Here is a 24,575-nt window from a genome sequence, read left to right as displayed (position 1 = left end):
TCGGGTGGGATGTGAACATCTGGCCTTCTAAGGAGGCACCAAGTAAAGTTGCCCCTGTTGGTTCGGAGACCCACCTTCAGTCACAGAGCACTGAACATCACACTTTCTCTTCTTCAAGCCTGCTGACATTTAAAATACATGTCCAAATAGTTTTTGATAAATGATTACACCTACAATGCCCAGCATGAAATATTTGCAAAAATATATATCAAGTACTTGCCACTTAATGAATGTATAAACAAATCCCAGATGGAAAATGGATTCCATGCCTATATTCCTGGACTGGCTTGTGAAGAAAACCAAAAGAAAACGGGGCTAAGACAACAAGGGAAAGCAAGCGTTTGTTTGTTTGTTTGTTTGTTTGTTTGTTTGTTTGTTTGTTTTTTGAGAATCAAAGAATTAAAAGAGGGAAAAATGAGTAAATGGAATTCTAGTTTAAATAAGTGGTATTTAAATAAGAGATATAAGAAACCTTTCTTTGAATTGACATTGTTAAATATAAATACATATCTAGATGTTCAGCAGTCATATAGTGAGATTTTATGAGTATAATGTCTGACATTCCTAGGGAACACAACCTTGACTTAACAGACATGCTACCATGGAAAGCAGGAAGGATAACAAGAGTGGGGGCAGCAGAGGCCTAAGCCCTACCCGAAGAACTACAGGCCACTAAGGAATGCTGAGAGCAAGCAAGAGAAACTGTCTTCCCCAGGGAAAAGCATGACGAGTGGTTACCCAAAACCAAGTGATCATCTCTGAACACATACATAAAAGTAATATTATATAGACTGACAAGCTTGTATTTATGTGCTTGCAAATGTGTGTGTATAATATATATATATATGTATGTATATATATGCATATATTCATATAACAGCAAAAATAAAAAGGACATGAATTTGAAAGAGAACAGGGAAGAGTAGGATTTGGAGGAAGAAAGAATAAAGGGCATTATATAATATTATAATCTCAAAAAAACAATTTAAAATAGAAACATAAAATAAAGGAACCCAGATGACATTCAGATTGTAAGCAAACACTTGGTATATAAACAGGAAAATATAAAAGTCTTTGTACTGTAAGGAAGAAAACAGAATGAGAAGGTACAGATATAGAAAAGGAATGTTTGCCATGGCAGGGAGGAAAGTGCAGGTGGCAGAGAATGAAAATAAAAGCAAGGTACAGCCAGAAACAAAGACAACACACTTCTTCCTGGGAGAGTGAATCTGGCAGATGCTAAATTGAATGCTAAATTAAATTAAAATTAAAATCTCTCAGATTTCTGGATTAGCAGCAGCAGAGTGTGTGAGCAACGACAGCGGGTTTCAGAAAATGGAACATAGAAACCTTGTAGGTTCTCAGTAAATAGACCTAGAAGGCTGAGTAAGGAGGCCTTTCCCTCCAGTCTGATCCTATCAGAGGAGTGACAGGAAGGAGCGCAGAGATTGTCATACATCCCTTCCCTCTCAGATACAGGATTACGTTATCTGTGAAAGCTGTGCAGCTCTGTTGCAAGTCTGTGGCAGCTGGAAGACTCTGGCTGCAGTCCCTCCCCTCCCCCCTGTGATAATGACATCTACAACAGGTAGAGTCCTCGCGAGATAAGCCCAGAACTCAATAATTCACTTGTGGCAGCTCTATTTCTTTTTTAATTAACAGCTTTCCCAAGCAAGAGGGAAGACTGCACTGTAGAAGGCAGATCCTGATAAACATACCTTGACAGTGGCAGATAAACAGGATGCTCCTCAGAGATGCAGCCAAAGCACGGCTGACAGCCATTATTCACTGTGCAACAGGGCCTGCTAGGCTCTGTCCCTTCAGTAAAGGGACTTGCCATCAAAGTCATCCCAAAGTCACAGCTGAGCGAAGGGACAAAGTACTTTTCAAAGCACTAGTCCTGTTCAAGGAATAGGTAATCCACAGTAGCCTGCACCGCACTAATTTCAACCCCCTCAGCCCGTCAGTGGCACTTGGAAACGTTATCTGTATGTGCAGAAGCTCTACCCATGTAAAACTATATGCAGCCCTCTGTGAAAGAATGGTGTCATCCACCAATACCACTGGCGTTTCCAACCATTGCTAGAAAATATCTAGATGGAATTTAAAATCATACTTGGCTTAGAGGCCAGGTGGTTCTAGCAGAGGGCCCCATTATTAAAACTAGAGGCCTGAGGTGGCAAAGCAGATGACTTATTTGGAGAGGTGTCTTCACAAGAACCCACGTTCCACCACCCCACATCTTCACAGTCTCAATAGGAAGGGCATGCCCGTTCACAAGATTCCATTTAACAAAACACGCACGAGGTAACACGGGAAGCCACAGTGCTTACATCGAGCATAACTGACTTTTAAACAGGGCTTTAAAAGGCAGTGTTGCCATTTCCTTCCTAGTCTTTAAACCACAGGCCCTTGCCCCAGTCAACTATGTCAAGCTGCTTCTTTGCTGAGGACCCACCCCTACTCTGAAAGCTGCGACACCTGGAAAAATCATGTGTTGCTTTTACTCTGTGTGTTAGTGATTGAGGTGGGAGGGGCCAGCACATTGTGGATGGTGCCATCCCTGGTCTGGTGGTCCTGGGTTCTATAAGAAAGCAAGCCATGAGGAGCAAGCCAGTGAGCAGCATCCCTCCATAACCTCTGTCAGCTCCTGCCTCCAGGTTCCTACACTGTTGAGTCCCTGCCCTCACTTCCTTCCATTATGAACCACACCGTGGAAGTAAGACAAATAGACCCTCCCCAACTTGCTTTTGACCACGGTGTTTCATAACAGCAAGAGTAACCCTAACTGGGACAGACTTACTTTGGTTCATGGTTTCAGAGTTTTCAGTCCATGGTTACTTAGCCCTCTTGCTTTGTGTCTAGGGTGACTTACTACATCATTCCAAGTAAGTGTACAAAGCAGGTCTGTCCACCTCTTGACACCAGAGAAGTACACAGAAAGGAAAGCCTGAGGTCCCAGTGTCCCTTTTGAGATTACTCCAGTGTGGTCCTAAGCTTCCATCTACTCCCATCTCATACAGTGCTCCAAGCTTGGTAAGCTCCAGGCCAGCACTGGCTCTAGAGTAGGACCCTGTGTCACAACATTGAGAAGGGAGATGGAAAATAGGAGAAGGAAAGGGGGAAGGAGGAAGAAAAGGAAGAGGGGAAGAGAGGGGGAAGAAAACAGGAAGAAAGGGAAGGGCAAAGGCATTCAGACAGAGAGAACTGAAATGGCCAGAGCAAAGAGGAGATCTGGTGTCCTGGAAAGAACAAGAGTCCAAGATCGTCAAAAAGAGTTTCAAACCCAGCCCTGTCACACTTATCAGAGCCCCAGGAAAGGCCCTGAGTGGATCTGGGTCTTCGTCTGTGGAACTGAAAGACTTTCCCCTTAGCATCCTGTGATCACACCCAGAAGAGGGGCCATACATTACAATCTAGATATCAGATTAACAAGCAGTGTTACTAGAAATATATATGTTCATATCAAACTGGTTTATGGGAAACCAGGCTAGAGATTTACTTTAGGGCCTGATTAAGTCAGCCTTCAGATTCAAACTCAAGGAGCTGCACCCCATGAATCAGGCGCATCAGGAAGTGTTAGAGTCTGAAGGGGGCTTCAGGTTAGCATGGTAGCCACAGGAAAGGGAGCAACCAGAGAGAGAAAGCTTTGTTGGGTACAAAGGAATTCGTGCCAGAACAAGGGCAACAGTAAGGACAGAGCCAGGTCTAGGCGTGGAAAAGCACAGCCACTGCTAATAACTGGTAAATAGATGGTTATCAACACAAAGAGAGCAGAAAAGTTAGAAGGCTTTTCAGTAGTGCCACTGAGAGACTTACAGAACTCAGAGCAGATGAAGTTGGGAAGAAAAAAGATAAATGCTATCAAATTCTAGGTTCCGGTGGGGCATTTTTATGGCCATTTTAGTCACAAGGGGAAATATTTGAACTTAGAGCATAGTCCAGCAGTAGTATTTGAACTGAGTCTTTTATTTCCTGTGCAAAAAGAAAAAAAAGAAAAAGTGGCCATTTAATAGCAGTCATCCGGTTTCCGCACACGGCATTCCTAACTGCTAGTGTAGAAGATTGTACCTGCCTTCTCCAAGCAGGTACAGGATCAAGAGCTGAGAACACTCCTTCACTTCCTGGCTACTCAGCCTGACCACTTCTTTCTGTGAGGAAGTCTTCAGTTTGGGTTCTGACAAGAAGCCAAGTTCAATTCCTCATGCCAAGAGCAAAAGGAATCCAGTTACTTCCTCTCCTCAGTCTTGGCAGATGGGACATGGACAGGTGTCCTCAGGTGGGCCAAGTAGACGTTTCTACCAGAAAACAGTTTGGAGTCCCATGAAGCAGACAAGGAGTAGCTTAGAACCCATCTAAGCAGCAGCGTGGTTTTTCTGCCCCTGACCTGGTGCCCTGGTTCCTGACCATACTCTTTTAACTCATTTCCAGGGACTGGGAGCAGTATTTAAAGTCACCCAATATCCGCCCAAGAGTTGTTTTTCCTACTTAAGCTAACCAAGATTGGATTCCATTTCCACAGAACTTCAAAATGTCTCCACGGTAATTGATTCCTTCTGAATGTAATAAGAAGCAGAGTATGTGAGCGATTCCAGCATAGGACTCTCTTGGGCTTGTCCTCTGGCCTTGCTCCTTCCTGACTGCGTTATCTTGAGGAAGCCATTCATCTTGGATGCTTCAACTTCTAAATCTGCAAGACAGGGATCTTAACCCTGACCCTTGGCATGGAGGGCTATGGAAATGGATTGATGATATAAAACATTTGCCAAGGACTTGACACAACTACAGACTGAGTCAGAGGGGGTTGTAATCATGACATGAGTGACAATAGTATAAAGTGTCCTTTGAATTAGCCATGACTTCTGTCCTTTAGTACAGGGGTCATATGTAGTCAATAGTTCATGACTAAAAGGAATGATACAGCACATAAGAAGAAAACCCAAAGGCCTTTATGTCGATTACAAACTTTCTTCATAAACCACTGTGCCAATGCCACAGAAGTGTTAGAAAAGTCCTATGCCTGGAAAAGGGTTTTAAGATTCACCTATGAACTTTGGGACAGTTAAGATGGTAGATAATGGCAAAGAACATCTGTGGTAAAGCTTGAGAGTGTCAAGAAGACAGAAGTTCACCCTGGGTCAGTTTCAGGATCCTTTACAGGTTCTGGTTAGACACAAGGAAGATCTCAGGCAGGATAAAGTCATGATCCTCCTTGAGGTAATATGGCAAGCCCCCCAGGATGAGGAGATAGCTATGGTCCACAGGAGAATCTGTATGCCAGAGATCTTGCTATAAAATTCTTGGATCTGTTCTCCCAGAAGAAAACTCTGGATCATGTATGTGCTTACATCTATATCTGAGCTATGCTCAACTGTGGCCTTTGTCAATATTCTTCACTGTGCATCCAGTCCCAAGCATCATCTAACTACTGGGTGTTCAATTTCAGGATCTTTTAGTGACTTTGGAAGATTCCACGGCGTTTCCCTCCAAATTTCTGATTATCCCAGCACCAATTATTGAAAAGGACCAACTTGCCCTATGGCTCTGTAATTCCTCTTCGGAAATAAACCAAGAGTGTCTTCCTGTGCTGGCAATGCTGTCTCATTCCCGTGTTTGCACTCTCAACTTCTGACCCCATAGCCGCCAGTCCCCAGATATTGTCTTCTCCTGACTACCTTGGTTATTCTTAGCTCTGTATGTATTTACAGTTATTTTATAGTTCTCTCATCAAATTGCATACACGCTGCGCGCACGCGCGCGCGCGCACACACACACACACACACACACACACACTTCTGAAACATTTAATGCAATTGCACTGAATCCCCAGGGCAGCACAGAGTGGCAATGACACCCTGCTGAAAAACAGCAGCAAGGAGATCTCACCTGATCCTAGTAGATACTCAACGCTAACCAAAGCCTGAATTTGAGTCATTATAGTGAACTCGGGATCCAATTAACTGAGTAAGAATTTGTGAGACTTAAACAAAAGACTTGTTATCTCACATTGTTAGGAAGACAAAGCCTGTCTTTAGCACTGGGTATTGATAAAGAATTTACGTGCAACTGCATTGAAATATATGCAATTTGTCAACTTGTAATACAAAAAGTAAGTTATTTTTATGGGATTCTTGGTGTGCAAGCCACATGACTTCAAGAGCCCAGTTTGTTCCAGTCACAACACAACTGTTTCCAATAAACCCAACAGCACGGAGGAAGGAATGCTGGTCTGAGGTTTTTTGGGAGGATGGTTCAATTACTAATTTATTTTCAACTTAATGTTAAATCTGTGATAAAATGGGCAGAGCAATGGCATACAATAGGTGCCCAGAAGAACATTTTCATGTTAAAATTAGAAGCCAAAGAATGAGAGAAGTATCCAAAATCTACCCTGCGGCTGAGTCCTGGATCCGCCTACCTTTCTCCACCAAATTCTACAGCATTTATGCCTACCACTATGCAGGCCACATCCTGAGGCTCCTCTGTTCACCAGACTCCAAGAGTCTGCAACCAATGGGGGCAGGATAGGAGAGCTCAGAGTGATCAAAAGTACATTGCATGGAATTCTCTCCAGACTACCAGAGGCTGCAGAAGTCATGGCAGCTATGCAGGCTCTATAGGTTACATCAGATGTGCAGGCTGAAGTGATTATACAGACTGCATTGGTTGAGATGGTTTTGCATGCTCTAGAGGGTGTGCATGCTCTATGAGTAAAGACAGTTTCACAGGCTATAGAGGTTATATGAGTTGTGAAGGCTGTATAGGTTATGTCAATGAGGTAGGCTATAGAGGTTACACAGGCTGTATGGGTTGCGGTGGTTATGCAGGCCAGATAGGGAAAGACAGTTATGCAGGCTGTAGAAGTTATGTGGCCTAGGCAGGCTGTGGAGGTTAGGACTTTAGAGGCAGATTATGGACATTTTCCAGATCAAAGAGTTTATAGTTATAGTTCATAGATTACAGGTTATAGTTTATAGAATGGAGATTTGAAGTTCATGTAAAAGAAGCCTTCCTTCACTCCTATGTATGCTTTTCTCTACAACAAGCACCTTCCTGGAAGAGGCTGGGCTATAGACTAGAATGTAAGCCATTTGTCCCTCAAAACACTGTACCAGTGAAACCCAACCAAGAGGTAATTATCTCCTCACTGCGGCTGACTAATACTAAGACTAATCTGTTTTGTGAAGCTCAAGTGAGGTGGAGTTGACAATGCTCCTCTCTGAGGGCCTAATGAAGAAGCTCAGGAAGGCCAAATTTGAGTCACCAACACACACACACACACACACACACACACACTACATACACACATACACATATACACATACACACACCACATACACATACACACCACATACACATACACACCACATACACATACACACCACATACACATACACACATACACATATACACATATGTGCACACATACATATATATATACACATACACAAATATATATATACATATGTGCACACATTTGCACACATATGCACACACAAACACTTATGCATACACACACACACACACACACACAAACACACGTGCACGCGCATCAATATCCAAAAGCACTGGTTATTCGAAGAAGCTTTCTCTTCTGTTCAATGGATATTCTGGTCTGATTGTGGGCCAATAGCTTACTATTTCCTTATCTAAATTTTAGAATAGTTTTAGTATCTGGTTACACATCACACTCTACCCTCTCAAGAATATCTTGGGTATTCTTACCTGGGCTTTTGTTGTTGTCCTTGTAGAGGACTTGCTTTAATTAACAAAATCAACAAAGTTTAATTTCCAATGGGCTTTTAACTAGTTTTGCACCAACCTCTATAAAGCTATATTAAATCATTTAATGAAAAACATGGTACGTTTTCCCACCTAATCAATGTTCTTTAATATGTAATATTAAAGTTAAAATGTAATACTTCACTTTCCAAAAGGAATATATATTTCCTGGTAAGTTTATTAAAAAGTATTCTCAATGTTTTGGGTTTTTTATAGTAAATGTTATCATTTTTACTTTCCTTTTACTTAATTATGCTGTTATGCATAAATAAAAATCATCATAAAACATTACAGATAGCTAAAAATAAGCCCTCTGTCACTCACCCTTCTAACACCTCTCCTGCCACCCAATGGGAACCTACGAGAGCTGGGCCCACAGCCATCAACACATTTTCCATGGTCTTTGAGTTTGAAGGAGTAAGGGACATTGTTTGACATCAACAGAACTGTCCTACATATTTTCCCCATGACTTCTCATGTGGTAGTGTTATCTGACAAGAGTTTCCATGCCAGCAGATACAGCTTTGTTTGAAGCTGTCATTCTAATACTATAAAAATGTGACTATGATGAACAGAGAGATTCCTCCGTTGTTCAAATCATTTGCTCTCTTCTTGAAGAGGACTTGAGCTCAGTTTCCAGTGGTTACATGGTGGCTATTGTCACCTGAGACTCCAAGAAACCCTATATCTTCTTCTGACCTCAAGGTTTCCTACATTCACACGGTACACAGACATACAGTCTGGCACACAGACCTACACACAAAATAAAATAAATGTTTAAAAATATGATTGTGGATTTACTAATGTTTTGTCACTCATGGACACTGAAGTCCTGTTAGGTTCTTGGCAATTAAAACACTACTTCTAGGTAAAATATCTATGTAAAATACTGGTGCTTAAAGGATGTATAAAGCTGGGGTCTCAGAGTCAACAGTATTTAACCAAAGACTGAAGTTTCCATGAAGGTACATCCGTATTCACAAAAGTTGGAAGCTTCAAGCAGAAGGATCACAAGTTTAAGGCTAGCCTTGGCTGCATATGATATTATTTCAAAATAACAATGGAAATTGAAAGTTATTATCAAATTGCTCTACGAAATAATTTACCAATACGAACATAATAAAAATGCCATTTTCATTTTATACTTGACATTTTGACTCTAAATTTATGTCAACTTGCCAAAACTTTATTAAATTAATTGTTGTTGGTCGTATTAATATCCAGTATCTATATCTGCCTTGGTCATTTATCTTCTTCTATTATATATTTCTTTAAGTCCTCTTTGATGATCCCAGAAATACACCACAGCTCTGTTCTTCCTATGGATCTCTTGTATGTCATGTATGCATTCCATGAAGTCATTTTTCTTTTACTTATGATATCTCTTATCAACTATAAATATTGAGTTTGTAAATCTGAGATTTATAAAGGACATGTCTTATTACCACGCTAGGCAATATGATATAAGCAATGACTAATAATTTCAAAATAATTACAACCACAAGTGGCATTCCACAAGAAGTGCGGCAACTGTACTGTGCTATGAAAAAAAATCTGTGATTTCATTTGATATCAAAGTCCAAGGTCTGATAGCATTACATTCGCCAACTTAGTGACGCTTCAGTGGGAGCTATTTGAAGAGTAACAGTGTAATTGTTTTCCCATCTAAGTTTACACAGTTCCTAAAGTCCTCCCTGTATTGAATCTGTGTCTAATCACTTTCCTGCTAAGTTAGTCATTCTTCCTTTGTGGTCCCATAGCTGTCTGCACTTAGACTGACAGAGTACTCTAGGTTGAGTGTTTTACTGTCTTTATCCTCCCACGAGACAGAGAGAGCTCCTGGAGGAAACGACGGAGTGAAGGAAGATGAAGCAGCCAAACGGGATCCTGGCTTAGAACCTGAAGCTCAAGGCTGACGTGCTGAAAATTCAGCTTGATGGTTAGCAAACCACTGAACCTACACTTGGAAAATACCGGGGTTGTCTTTATGCTACTGTAAAAAAAAGTCTAGATATGAAGCATTTCATAGGAGGAAAAGATCATTTTGATCTATGATCAGATCCCCTTACATCGGGTGGGGCACCATCTCCCCGAAGCAGTGCATTATGGGGAAAGATACCACTCTGATTGAAGATGGATGGCAAAGATAAATGGAAGAATAAGTGTCAGGTCCCAAGATTTCTTTAAATAACTCCCAATAACCCAATTACCTCCCCTCAAGCCCAGACTCTCAATATTACTACAACGAATGCTTACAATGAAGCAGTCAACCCATGGACCAGACACATATCTGAACCACAGAAAATATGCAACTAGAATTTAATTTCAAAAGCCTGTCTATATTTATATCATGCTGGTGGCTCACCTTGTGTTGTGAGTCTGAGTTTGTATATCAGAACATTGTACCAATATTTCTCAGTTTTGCTTCTTTATTTAGATTTTTACTTTTGTTGTGGTTTTTGAGAGAGGAGAGAGAAGCGGGGAGTTGGATGGGTGGGGGGATTTGGGAGGAGTTGTGGGAAAGCAAAGAATATGATCAAAATACATCATACAGAAAACACTGTAAATAAAATCTTACTGTACTTAGGATTCTTTCACCTCTAATAAAACGTTGATACCACAGATATAAACATGCCTGTTTGCATACCATGACCCTTTGAAGAAGATCAAAACACATTTTTGTTTTCATGGCCCTATACAACTTTTGCCACTACTAGAAATTTATGGTCTAAATGAAATTCTATGACTGAGCTTATCCACATCTCTATTTTAACGAGACAAAAACTGCAAGACATCCTATTACTTATATGAAAGCAGCTTTATCATACCCTTATTATCCACATAGGCTAAGAAGTTTGAGACCAAAGAAAATGTAGGAGCTGGAGAAATGGCTCAGTGGTTACGAGCACTGGCTGCTCTTCGGGAGGACCTGACTTTGATTCCTAGAACACACAAGATGGCTCACAGCCATCTATAACTCCAGTTCCAGGGGATATGATGCCCTCTTCAGGCTCCCATAGGCAAGTATGTTCACATAAAATAAAGAGAATGGTTTAGTTTCTTTCTTTTTTTTTTTTTCAGAGAAGATATAAAAGGAAACATTTTAAAGATCACAAGTGAACCACATTCTTGCCGCACAATTTGGACTTTCTGGGTTTCATCAAATAATGTCTTTCACATGTTTGACTCTCTCTACATATGCTGTTGGAAGAGACCGGGATGACTGGAGCTATCCATGCAACACACACGTGCATGTATCTCACCGGAAGGTTGAGAGTCTCATGAAAACTCTTTGAACATTGCCAGCATTTTAAACCATGACTCCAAATTTTGCTGATGTGGGCAAAAATAGAGATATCACAGCAGCGACAGCTCTTTGATACCAGAGTGCTTTCAAAACATGATGCTAAGTCTTTTCTGTAGTCACTACTAAAATAGAATAGGAAACCTCACTGACTTGAAAGCCAAAGGGATGTTGGCTTAATCATATTTTAAAACGTAAAGCCCAAATTTCTCCAGCATGATGGTATGGACTGTTTAAAAGTTTTCTATATTGACAAGAGCAGCCTGTGGATTTCTTAGGGGCTCAAAAGTAAAGCCACTGCAGAAATTTCAGAAGGAATAGTGTTGTATTTCCTGAGTAACACACAGTAAATAACTTTCTATTTTTTTTTCCTATAATGCTCAGGTCAAACACATAGAAAGTCCATTTGTAAAACTGTAATATGTGAAAAAAGAAAAATAAACTAGAAAATAGTAACTCTGTTACTATTGTGATTATTATGAAATTGTATAGCATGAGTAAAAATTTAGGAATGTGTCTTTCCTGTATTCTGTTTGAAGGTAGAGAATGGAACAAAAGATCCTCTCTTTAAAATAAGAGAGCCTAACACTAGTCACTTGCTGCCTATTTAAAACTTTAATTTGTACTATGAAATCCCCATGTCCTCTACTAGACTGTCTCCTACAGTTGTCCCTTTGAAAGTCTCAATGTACTATGAAGCACTTTGTTCTATTTTAAGTGTTTATAAACATGGTTACAGAGGCATGTGGCTCTAACGATTGGAGAAAGGAGGCTGCGTAGGCACAACAGCTTGTGTTGAAGCCGCATTCTGATTAGACAGATGACTGAGAAGGCATGAGCTCTCCCTGGCAATGTATCCTCCACGTCTTATCTGTAATCACCAGATAAAATAAATAGATAAACTTACTTGCTGCTGTACTAAATAAAATACCCTTTATATCAAGTACACAGTACTCACTCCCTATTTCAAATGCCTTTTGGGTCGTCCCAGTGGCTTTCCAGACTTATCACTGGTGACAAATTTAGATGGCAAACATATAGAGCTGCTCGATTCGCTTCTAGTCAGCACAATCTAAATGACTAGTCCCAAGGAGGCTATAATTTTCTGAGCATGTCTCTAGTTGGTGACCTTCAGAACAAATAGCATCATTCCTCAATCCTGTAAGCAAAGGTCCCCAAGTAAGAAGGGAAAGCATTGAGCTCTAGGTCCAACCTCTTATTGACCCAAACTCATCTTTATTGATTACTCCAAGTAATTCCACTGTGCATTGGAAACATCCCCCTTCTTTGAATAGTTCCCCAAATGTTCTCTTCATTAGTGTTAATGGAAACTGAGTGGTATTGGAAGGTTTTGTATACCAGGACACTTATATCCACGTATATTCTTTACACACCCAGTGACAATGGACTGGGAATGGATATAGGTCCGCTTTGTTGTTCTTAGGTTATTTTTACATCGTTAAAAATCTCATTTTCTAAGGAAAAAATGTCTTTATCAATAACACATCTGACAGAGAGTTTATATCTAGAATGTACAAAGAACTCAAGAAGCCACACATCAAGAGAAAGTGTCTCTGATGTAGGACACAGAGCAGACCCAATTAAAAGTGTGGTAGAGAAATAAACAAAGAGCTCTCAAAAACAAACTCAAATGGTTAAGAAACACTTTTAGAACTTTTTGCCATCAGGGAAATGCAAATTAATACTACTTTGAAAGTTCTTATTACCCAGTCTGGATGGCCAAGATTGATAAAGCAAATGTGGGAATGAGGAAAGAGTCATCCATTGCTGATGTCAGGGAAAATGTGTACAGTCACCATGGAAACAAGCATGGCAGTTCCTTGGGAAGCTAGAAATAGATCTAGATACACCACTGGTGGGCATAGGACTCTCCATCCCACCTCAGAGATACTTGCTCCTCCATCTTCATGGCTACTCTATTCCAACAACTGAGAATGACTAATGAAAATGTAGTATATTCACACGGTGGAATATTATTTAGCTGTGAAGAAGAACTGAAACTGTGAAATGTGCAGGTAAATGGATGGAGCAGAAACAATCATCCTTCGTGAGGTAACCCGGACCCAGAAAGACAAATGTTGCAGGTTAAGGCTATCTTAAAGCTTTAGAAGGGGTGTGTGTGTGTGTGTGTGTGTGTGTGTGTGTGTGTGTGTGTGTGGTGCGTTTTAAATTGCCCACAGAGTTTAAGTAGCAAGTAAAGGACTAGAGGTTAGGGAAGAAGAGGATCATCCAAAGAAGGTAATATGTAATATGTAATGGTATAAAGGAATAAAGGGTACATCAGAACTGAAGGATTAAAGGGAGTATGAGATGGGAGGTCAGGGTTAAGGAGGGAGTATAGGGAAGAGGGCTTAATGCTAAAGACCTTTGAAAGGCCATTGAAATCCCACATTGTAGATGCTTCCTAAAACATACTTATACAGCAGGGATATAAATAATTATCTTACAATAGAGGATATAAAACCCCAATCTAAACATCATGTGTTACCACTGAGAAACACACACGCATGCACAAAAATGCCAGTCACAGGAATGAGTTACATCTTTTTGAGCCTTTGGTCTAAGAGGTCCCATATTCATCCCTTAGACACTAAAGGCTATTGCCAATGTTAGTAGCTATCCTCCACAACTTGACAGCAAGACCTACTGTTGAAGATGCCATAGTAATAGCATAGAACATGGATAAATCTAGCTGTTGCTCAACTGGAAACTCTACTCCTACTGGCTGGCATTCGTGGTGCTAGAAGTTTCAGTTCGTGCTTCAGGGAGAATCGTTGTCCTTCTCAATCCCTTGGCTCCATGACTCCAAAATTAACCAGCCATGGTTAATATTTATTGACAACTTGACAGGACCTGGAATCATCTAGAAGACTGTCCTCTGGGTATGTCTACAGGAGTTTCTAGATTAGGTTCACTGAGCTGGGAAGACTCATCCTAAACGTAAGTGCCATTACTCCTTTCCCGGGGATCCTGGACTGAATAAAAAGCAGACTGTGAGGTGAGCACCAGTGTTTGCCTCTCTACTTCCTGAATGGGCTTCCAATGTGCCCAGCTGCATGGATTCCAGCAGCCATGACTTCCCCACAATGATGGACTGTTGACTCAAACTGTGAACCAAAATAAATGTTTCCTTAAGTTGCTTTTGATTATAGCAATGAGAAAGGTAACTAATACTATTACAGATAATTCCATAGATAAATATGATTCATTAAAAACAGTCACACTGTCTGAACTCTCTCAGGATTTTTTATCCTGACAATGTGACAATCAGAGCTGCCCAGTAGTCCAGAGTTTCTCTTCTGTGCAGTGTCCCCACTCCCAAAGACCTCTTTCAGAATTTATCTATTTATAGTGATTTGATTCCCTCCACAACTAGAACTATGTTAATGACCTGCAAGCTCATGTCCCGTTTCTCCAAGAACGTGAAAGGCAATCAGTCGTGTGTACCTGCTTGAATTTCTATGCACTGTATGTGCACAGGTAATGTCAGAGGCCAGAAGAGCTTGGGATCTCCAGTGATCAGGTGGTTGTTTACCTTCTGACGTGGGTTCTAGGAATAGAAACAAGGTCCTCTGCAAATGCAACAAGTGCTCGTAACTGCATAGCCATGTCTCCACCACAAGAGAATGATGATCTTTTACAGTAGTTGATCTAAACTTCCCTCAGCACTCCACACTGAAGACAGAGCCAGGTAGCAGATGGCATACGTCCTACAATGAAAACCTGCCTCTGGCTGAGCCTGCACACATCCCTGAGTAGAAGAAAAACTGATTATAAAATCCTTCTTGTAACAGTGTATTAATCTGTCCCTGAAAAAAAAAAAGACTCTAAAACATCTCCCGGTACAATGAAGGCAAGACTGCCACCACTAAATTTTCTAAAGTGAGAAAACACCTTGAAGGGTTTGTTTGCATGTTTGTTTGCTTCATTCTGTTTTGTTCTCTAAGTTCACCTTCACTTTTCTGACAGAACGTTTCACCTTCTAGTCCATAATGACTCTGACTCTCCTGTGCTATATATCTGATGTCAACTCTAAATGAAGCAGTAAGATTCCTTAGAAAATGGGGAATCTGAAAGCCCATCTGATACGAGCACACATTAACGATTCGAAGAATAAATTGGTTATACCTAAAGCTGTTACCATGGTTCTGAGACAAAAGAATACTTTATGAGTGTCCATACATCACATTTCTGAGAGTCAAACAGACTGCAACATATATAAATTCATACGAAAGGCTAAACACACACAAAGCTACCTCAAACCTACTGCCAAGATAAAGTCTTACTTGCTATGAAACAAAAAGAGTTAGGCGTGGACTCTGTGATTGGAGCTTTCGCTCCCACAGTGGGTTTGAAGGAGTGGCTCTAATGAATGAGTAACAAGGATTCTCACTTACAGGCTCCACTACAGAGAACAACTTGGGAAAATGAGGACTGTCGTCTCCATTGTGCAGAAGGGTAAGCTGAGGCACAGAGAAGTTAAGCAACCTGTGTGCCTAAGATCACCATGAACCAAAGGTCAGAGCTGGACCTCCAACCAGGTGGTCCATCTCCAAAAGCCATGCCTCGGTTTCAGATGGGTTGCCCACTTCTTCCTCCCAAAGGCATGTTGAAATGAACAGATTTTCAAAAGAAGCTTACCTCCCAGTGAGAAGAGAGCAAACAAATCGCTTAATCATCCTATCTATCTCTTCACATGTACACTCTGGTCTGTCAACTAGTCCAGATTGTGAGGTTAGCACTTTTTTGATCCAAACAATATTTTACTATGATGAGCTGATACATAAGTGAACCTAGCTTTGTGGTAAAATAAAAACACTAATGCTAACAACACATGTGCATGCATATGAGCATACACCCCTCCTGACACAGTACAAATGAAATGAGAGAATTAAATGAGTGGGAAATTAAATAGTAAATATAGAGTGCCAAGACTGTAATTTTGTAAAGTGTTACAATATTCTCACTGGGAGAAACTTTTGCAAATGGTACATAGGATCTCTCCATGTTTATTCTCCCAAGTATGTGCTTATCCACAACTCCATGGTTACCCAGAGGAGAATTAACATTGTAAATGATTAGAGGTACTTCTCCTTAAGAGCTTTGCTGCTTTGAAAGTCGTTTTTTAAACAGATGTGGCTATTCTACAGTGAATTCCAAGCATTTTTTTTTCTTGCTCTTAACCAGGTAGATTTTGAAGGAAGATTATCTGAAGTCTTCATACCACCAGGTGACTTCGGGTATTTTAATTACAGTAATTAGCCACTCCTCTGAGGTAAACCTGTCTTCACTGAAAGCTTCAGACTACCATAGGATGGTCAGTGAGTTGAAGGGATCTGCCCTTCTAATACAGCATTCATGTGACTGGGATTGATGGATAAGCAACTGTAAGTAGAGACTTTCTCAAGAGCCAATCTCTGACCATCTGGTGTCATGTGATCATAAAACATATCCTTAAACAAAAGGGATTCCATATTCATCCACATTTGTTCCATCTGTCTTCTGTCCAGCAGGCGAAATTCTCCAGAAAACTGTCTACACTTGATGACTTCATTCCCTCCCACCTTCTGCCTTGTGCTCCCTTGGGCTTCCTCCGCTCTGAAAAAGCCTCAGGGACCACGTTGTGAAGTTCAGCTACATACCGAGGTGGTCATATCACTTGCCTCAGCCTCAGCCTCTGGCATGGTTTCCCTGCTCACTTCCTGTCTCTCTTCCACGGCTCTGCTGGCCTCCTTTCCTCAGAGAAGCCCCTTCCCAATTTTATAGCAAACTCCTTCTGCCATTTCCAAGCATCCATCATTGGGATTCTTCTCCCTAGAGTAGAGTGAATCCAGCCTATGATGTCACTTTACATGCAGAAACCCGATGCTTTCTCACCACTTTGCATGCCAAGTATAGAACTCTAACCATGGGCTGGCATAAAGGACAGATGCCTCTCAGGGTCCTCAGTATGAAATATAAATTTATAAACGTATTCCACTCCCCCAGGCTAGTAACGCAGAAATCCTAAGTCAATCCTCACATCCAATCTCTCATTGTAACAGGCTAGAAAGATAAGAGAATCTACAGGTTCACTTTTACCTTTTGATCTAAATATCAGACTATTGATACAGAGGACTTTGAAGAAATGCCATTTTTCCCCCAGTAATCTCATGCTGGGAGAAGAAAAAACACCAGTCTCCCAAGGAAAGATTTCACACAGTTCTAACAACTATCCAGGCCATCTTCTAGGATGAGACTAAAGCCTTGACAATGGTGGATCAGTGGTGGATGGACCTGCACCATGGTCCTGACTGTGTACACGTGTGTGTCCTTGGCCCTCTATTTAAATTTCAATCTCACTTCAAGACCCAAAGGAGGACTTGGAGAGTCAATGTGTTACTTCTTTGCAATGTGGACACAATAAATAAATCTTCTTTCTCTGTATCTTGCTTTTAATCTCTCTCTTCATTGGCTCATTGAGAATGGGTAGCCAGATCTGGCTTGGGCACATTTCTGACTCTCCAAGTTGGTAACACCAGCCTCCTTCTCTTCTACTGATTGCCCAAATATGGATTCTCCTCCCCATGGCTCCTGCCACCAGTCACATCTACAAAATGTGAGAGTTCAAAGACAAAAGTCTTTAGCATTGACTCTAGTCTCTCTACTCCAGCCACACCTGGCTTCTTCTCCAACTTTCACAGAAGTTGTCTTGCTCCCTTGGGTGAGACCTCTTCTCCAACCCTGTAGCCTACCAGATTTCTACTCAGCCTTTGGATGTCAGATCCCTAAACACATCCTCAGACTGGCCTGTCTGTCCTTCAGCATAAACTCACACATTATCACCTTATTCTTGTTGTTAGATCTTATCTTGACTTCCAACTGAGTGGCTTGTTGTTTGCTGTGTGCCTCCTCACTGGACTTTAAAGTCTCTCATGGGAGGATCATCTCTCTGTCTATCCTTGAAACATTCTCCCAAAGGAAGAACTGCCGTTGTTACTTGTTATTTAAGTTCGCTGTTCATTTTTCATTGATCATATCTTTTATATCCTTCATGACTTTTCCTTAAGTCCTTTCCATTTCTGAAAGTAAATGAGTAAAAAATGAAAAGGGTGATTAAACTGACTCTGTAACTAATTGTTGTCCCCCCCCCAGCCCTTCATCCACAGAAAAGAGAGAAAGGATCTGAGGAGGAGACTTAGGCATATCATAGGATTATAACAAACAGGGTGTTTGGATGCTAACATATTAACAAAGGAAACGGCTGAAGGTCCCTGGTGGTGCTGCTCCTATGCCTTTGTGATCCCCAGTGTCGGATTTTCATTAGCTTGTATCCTCAAAATCATTAACCTGTGAGCATCACAGCCTTCCTTCCTCCCCCTCCTCCCATAAAAGATAGCATTAGACTTAGTGCTGCCCTATTGTTTGGGTGAGTGCAGACAGCAGGAAACCCATGCAAGCGGATCTTTAAGAGCAAAGCCAACCAAGAGGAACTGTTCTCCCAGGTTGAGACAGCAGAAGAAGCCCCTGGAGAGAGCTAGAAAGAAAGAACCAGGGAATCCAGTGAGATCTGCATCAGACTTGGAGGTTCTTCAACTTTGGGGCCCTTTGGGGGATTGAGCTTCTCATTTGGACTACGTATTTGCAAGGGAGATGTGCTCCCAACAGGCTTTCGGCATCAACCTCGGAAATCGTTACACTTATTCTGTAATTAATGCACTAACTGCTCTGTATTCTCCAGAGAAAGATCCTGATTTAATAATAACTACAGAGACTCTGGTAAAGGATCTTTGGGGGTGGGAGGAGTACATACTGAATGAAAGAAAAGTCCTGGGAAAAAACTGTTTTGCTTAAGCAAAAACTCAGGTAAAGCAAAAATCCCACTTCGGTGAAATTCTAGGGGTCAGTGTGTGCAACGTGTGGTTATTACCTTTCTAAGGGAGTGATTTTTGCATCTGGTTCTTCCTACAACTAATTCTATGCAGCCTAGGGAGCCTTCCAGGAGTTTTATGACAGCATATCCACGAAGCCCATTTAAAGTGGTGAAGTTGGAGGAGAGACAGAGCATCAGAAGCCTCCACATCAGGCAGAGAGGCTTCAGGGCAGTTTCCTCAGTAACTTGTGCTACCCAACAGGCACATGGTCCTAAATTCCAGCAATATGTGAAGAAGACACCTAGGGCATCTTCCAACCCCTGCCCCAGGGAGTCACAGGGAGCAAAGCCTTGCTCTCTTTCAAAGACTGAAGATAACCTCCCTCCATTTTTGTTTTTGTTTGCTTCTGTTGTTACTATTTTTATGCAGATTTCATTTTAGGCCTAGGCTGGCCTCATACAGAAATCCTCATACCTCACCCTCCAAAGTTACAGGCATGAACTTCCCCTGCCCCTTTATTGGAGATAGTTCGTTGTAGGCCACCAATTTACCATATTCACGATGAAACGAGTATGGTCTAACGTGATGTAATGGCTATTTTGGGCTGTCAACTTGACTACACCTAGAATGAACTCAAACCCCAAAATGGAAGGTATACCTGTGACAGAGCTCTGATTAATTGGAAGTGGGCAGATTTACTTCTAATCTGGGTCTTTGGGGCAGGAAAGCACACAGTTAAACCAGATATAATCGGGGACCTTATTTCCTCTGGAAGCCTATATAAGAACGTGGGAAGAAGCAAGCTTTTGCTCTTTGCCTGCTTACCCTTATCTTACTAGCAAGTCTATTCCTTCACTGGTGTTAGAGCTTATGTCTTCAGGATTCCAGAATATACTGAAGACCAACTGATACAGCCATACTAGTAGACTGGGCAACTATTGGATTCTTGGGTTTTCCCCTTCACACCCAGCCATTGTTGGATTAGCTGTACCTCAACCTGTAAGTCAGTCTAATAAACCATAGATAGATAAATAGATAGATACATAAATATGAATAAATATAGATATTCATTCTATAACTTCTGCTACTGCAGAGAACCCTGACTAATGTACCTGACCAACCATAACACTAGGCATGCTCATCAGGATTCCTTTGTGAGATAGTCATGTTATATATAGGCTCAAAATATTCCTGAAGGCCAAGCAAGTCACACAAAGAAGTAACTGTGCCCATGACACTGGCTCCTGCTACTATATCTCCCCAATCCTCTATAACCCCAAGGAGGGAATCGGAGCCAGCTTACAGCTGTTTCTGTACAATGTGCAAACACCAGCTAGTCATGGACTGCTGCAGCCTTGAGCTCACTTCTGGGAGTCTATGAAGGAAAGTAGTTAAGGGAAGTCCTTCCAGTGGAAGAACATCAAACAGCACATCTGGATGTCCATTCTGCTCGGAGAGAAGTAGGCAAAGGCCCAATGCTGTAGTGATTCATTAGTAGGTCAGAGGATGAGGAACTTACAAGAACTATAACCAGGGATTTGATGGAAAAGGAAGTCTAAGAGGAAAAGGAATGTGGATAGATTTCTATACATTGAGGGACAATATTTGAAAATGTTTATATCCATCTGAATGGTCATCAAGTATGATCCCAGCACAAGGTGAGGTTCAAAGGGATGGATGACCTGTTTAACAGTGTCCTGCCAGCTCCTTCCCCAAACATCCTTGTTATACAAAGACACATTAACAAGGTCATTGTGGTGGTTTGAATGACAATGCCCCCTTAGGTTCCTGCAGTTGAGCTTTGTTGGTAGAACCTTTGGGGAAAGGATAAGAAAGTGTAACCTTCTTGGAAGAGGTGTGTTACTGGAGTGGGCTTTGAGGTTTCAAAAGTCCATGCCATTTCCAGTTAGATCTCGCTCTATCTCTGGCTTGTGAGTCAGTATGTGAGCTCTCAGCTACTGCCCTAGCACCATGCCTGCCTGTCTACCTGCTGCCATGGTGACCTCTAACCCTTTAGAGGCAGAAGTTCCCAAATTAAATGCTTTCATGGTGTTTCATGGTCATGGTGTTTTATCATAGAAAATAACTTAGACAGTCATATACCACTCGTGACAGATTATAAAACAAACACAGAGCCTGTTGGTCTGATTGCTCATTTTAAGACATTTAACTTAACATGCAACTTAGTACCATCTCAGAATAACTCTTCTACAGCACACAAAGAAGGGCAATATTGGTGCATTTTTTAAAGAGAAGGCAAAATTAACCCTCTAACAAACATCTCATGGACACTTTGCAGAAGAAGCTTATAACATTAAAAGTCGAGTCTCACTTCACACATTCTAAAAGTAAAAAGTCTAACTCCACTTGCAGGAGCTCCCTAAATGTCTGAGGAAACCTGGTAGAGAAAGTGAAACAATGTTTGTACCTTATTATAAATGTAAGTGTGGTGAATCCTGAGAGCTGTGGGTCCTCTTATTTACTGATGACAGAAGCATCCCCAGGATAATATCTACACACATGTCTGAAAAAATGTGGACAAACATTCCACTTCAAGAACCAAGGGAGACCAACTATTCTAAATCCCATCCCTGCACCCATTCACCCCTGTCATAGTCCAAATGTAAACAGGGTTGGCTACAACAATCACCCTGCCTGGCTCAGCTCACCATGAGCCACAGCTGGAGTCCTCTTGGGGCACAACTGGGAGCAAGAGATGATCTCAGGGGATGGCCACACTTTGAGGCTGCTGTGGATGTACGAAGGTGGGAAACCAAGCCTGAGAAGTCAGCCCAAATTCCTCAAAGATCTCAGCCTTGCTCCCGGCAGGAGGAGGGGACCACCATGTGATAACATGTGATTATGTGATAGGGCTGAGAGCAGAAATGGGAAGGCATGGGAGCCAGGGAGAGTATGAGGAACAGATAGATCTCAACAGGATTCAACTCCCACCATTTCTACCAACACGAGGATTATAGGCTAATTCAAGGTATCCAAAAACCCACTCTGCTCAGTACTATTCTGGTCCCTGCAGGCACAGCAGATGCCTGCAGGCTTCACAAAGGACCTGTCCATGTAAATCCATCCTCCACTGTCAGCTTTGCGGATCACTCCACCAGCACCAAGCCAGACAATGAGGGGAACCAGCAAATCCCTGTTTATAGCAAGCAATATTTAGAGTTCCTTGTTCCAACTGGAATTGATCTTGGCATGTGGTTTGATCTGAGATTCCAACTTTATTTTATTCCAAGCACTTAACTGACTTTTTTCATCCAGTGATGGAAGATTTTAAAAATCTTAAAAGGAAACAAGAGAGAAATCTGCCCGATAAAAGTCTGGAGCTTCCAGACATTGAAAACAGTTATAAACAGAATGTAAAAACCAAGGGAAACTCTGGAAAGGAAAGAAGAATAAGTACGAAATGTTGACACCTATGTTATATAACCAAAAAACCTTTTCTAGTAGATATAATTAAAGACAAGACTCTGAGAGAAATGGACAGATGGCTAAAACAGAAGTTTCAACAAGACTAAGGAGAAAAACAAGGAGAAAATGTTTAACTTCCTAGTAAAAGTTTTAAATAACCCAATATGTTCACATGGGAAGGGACAGTATTTGTTGTTTCTTTCTCAAGTAGATGAAGTGTCAGAGGCGAGCCCAGGAGTCAGAAGGGAGTGAACTTCCTGGGAGCATGATCAGTGTTGAAGTCTTTAAATGAAGACACCCTCACCCAGCCATCTCAGTGCAGGAATTTACATGTATAAGTCAACGGAAACATAATAAAGCACCTAACTACAAACATGTTCATTACACCGTGCAACCGACAAAGCCTAAGCACGCATAAACAAAAGAATCCAACACATGGCGGCACACATATGTGATGACATAGCCATGACCACAGTAAAGTTGTGTTTCTAAGAAAAACTAAGTTATTGGAGAAAAAAGATTCAATATAATTTTTAATTGAAATAAGCAAACTAAAGGATTGCTTACGACATTCATTAATTCCATATATTCCTTTTCTGTCTGGGACTGTCTGTCTCATACATACATGAAACACACACACACACACACATATACAAACATGCATTCACACATAGGATACGGTTTTCTGTGGAGATATTGTGTAGGTTCCTAAGACAGATTAAGTCAGACTACTAAAAGCTGTAGGGGGATAGAGCTCAGTTGGTGTTCCCCAGTAATCATATGGACCTGAGTCAGATCTCTGTGACTGTGGAACCACTGTGAAGAGTCCACCCTCCAAAAGTAGCTGGGCCTTTCTTGTTGAGTAGCCTTATTTGGGTGGATGGGTCTTCCTCTTTCTGTTTTGGCTTCTCACCTGTGCCTGACACCACGAGTCTTGAAACAGTCGCCAACTCACAGATGAGCTGTGTCTGAAGCTGGGTCGATATTTTCAGACACCTTTTAACAATTCCTGCTATGCGTGAACATGTTTTGCAAAGCCTAAAGCAGCTGCCACAAAACATTAACTGTGCTTAGTTCTACTGTGGAATTAGAATCATTTCTGTTTCTTCTCTTAAGCTTTCTATTTTTTACATTAGTCTAAAATGAATACATGCTATATGTAGAATTAAAGAAAGCTATCAGCATTTTTTTAAAAAAGATGGCTAGAGTTCCTTTCAAGATCCTACACATAGAACAACATAAATATTAAAATACAATCCTTCAAGTTACAGGGATTAGTCACCAGGCTTACAGAGAAAATATAGCTTAACTCTGCCTATTCTGTGGTTTCCTGTAAAAATGAATGTCGTTGTAACAATTCCCAATGAGCAATAATGAAATTCTCATGGGTGAACACTTCCAATGTGAGTATTATAGCCTTGTGGTCAATATCACCATTGATAACATTGCCCTAGGTCAATAGCCAAGGTGTAAGCTGTCTGGTTCTCCCCACAGGAGAAAGCTTGCTGGGAGGACAGGTCAACAGCCTCTAACTGCTGCACTGAGATCCTTGGGACAATGTCTCCCCAGCTGATCCAAGCCAATGACAGCCTGGTGGGTGCAAAAACTGGGCCATTCAGGGGCTGGGGATTTAGCTCAGTGGTAGAGCGCTTACCTAGGAAGCGCAAGGCCCTGGGTTCGGTCCCCAGCTCCGAAAAAAAAGAACCAAAAAAAAAAAAAAACTGGGCCATTCCTACACAGTGTTCCAACAATTGGGCCATCCTTGCACTGGGATGCCATTGATCTAACCGAGACTCTACCAGACCCCTATATTCTTCACGCTCCACACTCTATCTGTCCCTCTTGCCCTTCAGAAGTCAGACCTGCATGGTGGCCTTGGTTCTTTCCATGTACTGCTACAGGCTCCTCAACCAAGCAATCTAAAGGACAAAGCCTGGGAGGGAGCCTGTTCCTCACAACACGTACGTTGACTTAACAACCAAAGACAGAATGGACTAGTTTCCACACCGATTTATTGTTCATGCCTAGCACAAAACATTTTAAAAATGCTGCATGTTCACTGATTTTTTAAAACCATTCTTGCATCACGTACTGATTTAACTCTTAGCTCGCAAAGACAAAAACTAGTAAGTTATTTAACAGAGACAACCGGCGTGAGGGAAATATTAACTAGAATCTGTTCACTGACA

The 24,575-nt window shown here is 41.4% G+C and overlaps 1 protein-coding gene and 1 long non-coding RNA gene across 4 annotated transcripts in view; one reads left to right on the top strand and one right to left on the bottom strand.

The window, feature by feature from the left end:
• The window catches only part of Dchs2 (dachsous cadherin-related 2), a 208,027-nt gene that overhangs the window by 137,300 nt on the left and 46,152 nt on the right, over positions 1 to 24,575 (bottom strand). The gene's annotated exons all lie outside the window — the stretch shown is intronic.
• On the top strand, positions 12,911 to 18,598 carry LOC120100854 (uncharacterized). Of its 2 annotated transcripts, XR_005501033.2 has the most exons (4): positions 12,911 to 13,122; positions 13,958 to 14,047; positions 15,507 to 15,565; positions 16,295 to 18,598. It is a non-coding gene; the product is annotated as an uncharacterized LOC120100854 (long non-coding RNA). The 2 variants fall into 2 exon arrangements; XR_010064341.1 differs by lacking the exon at positions 16,295 to 18,598 and having other exon boundaries at positions 15,507 to 16,105.

The sequence above is a fragment of the Rattus norvegicus genome, chromosome 2 (assembly GCF_036323735.1).
Source record: "Rattus norvegicus strain BN/NHsdMcwi chromosome 2, GRCr8, whole genome shotgun sequence".
In the NCBI taxonomy this organism is placed as follows: Eukaryota; Metazoa; Chordata; class Mammalia; order Rodentia; family Muridae; genus Rattus; species Rattus norvegicus.
Note: the sequence above shows the minus strand (reverse complement) of the source record. Positions and strands in the feature narration are given on the sequence as shown.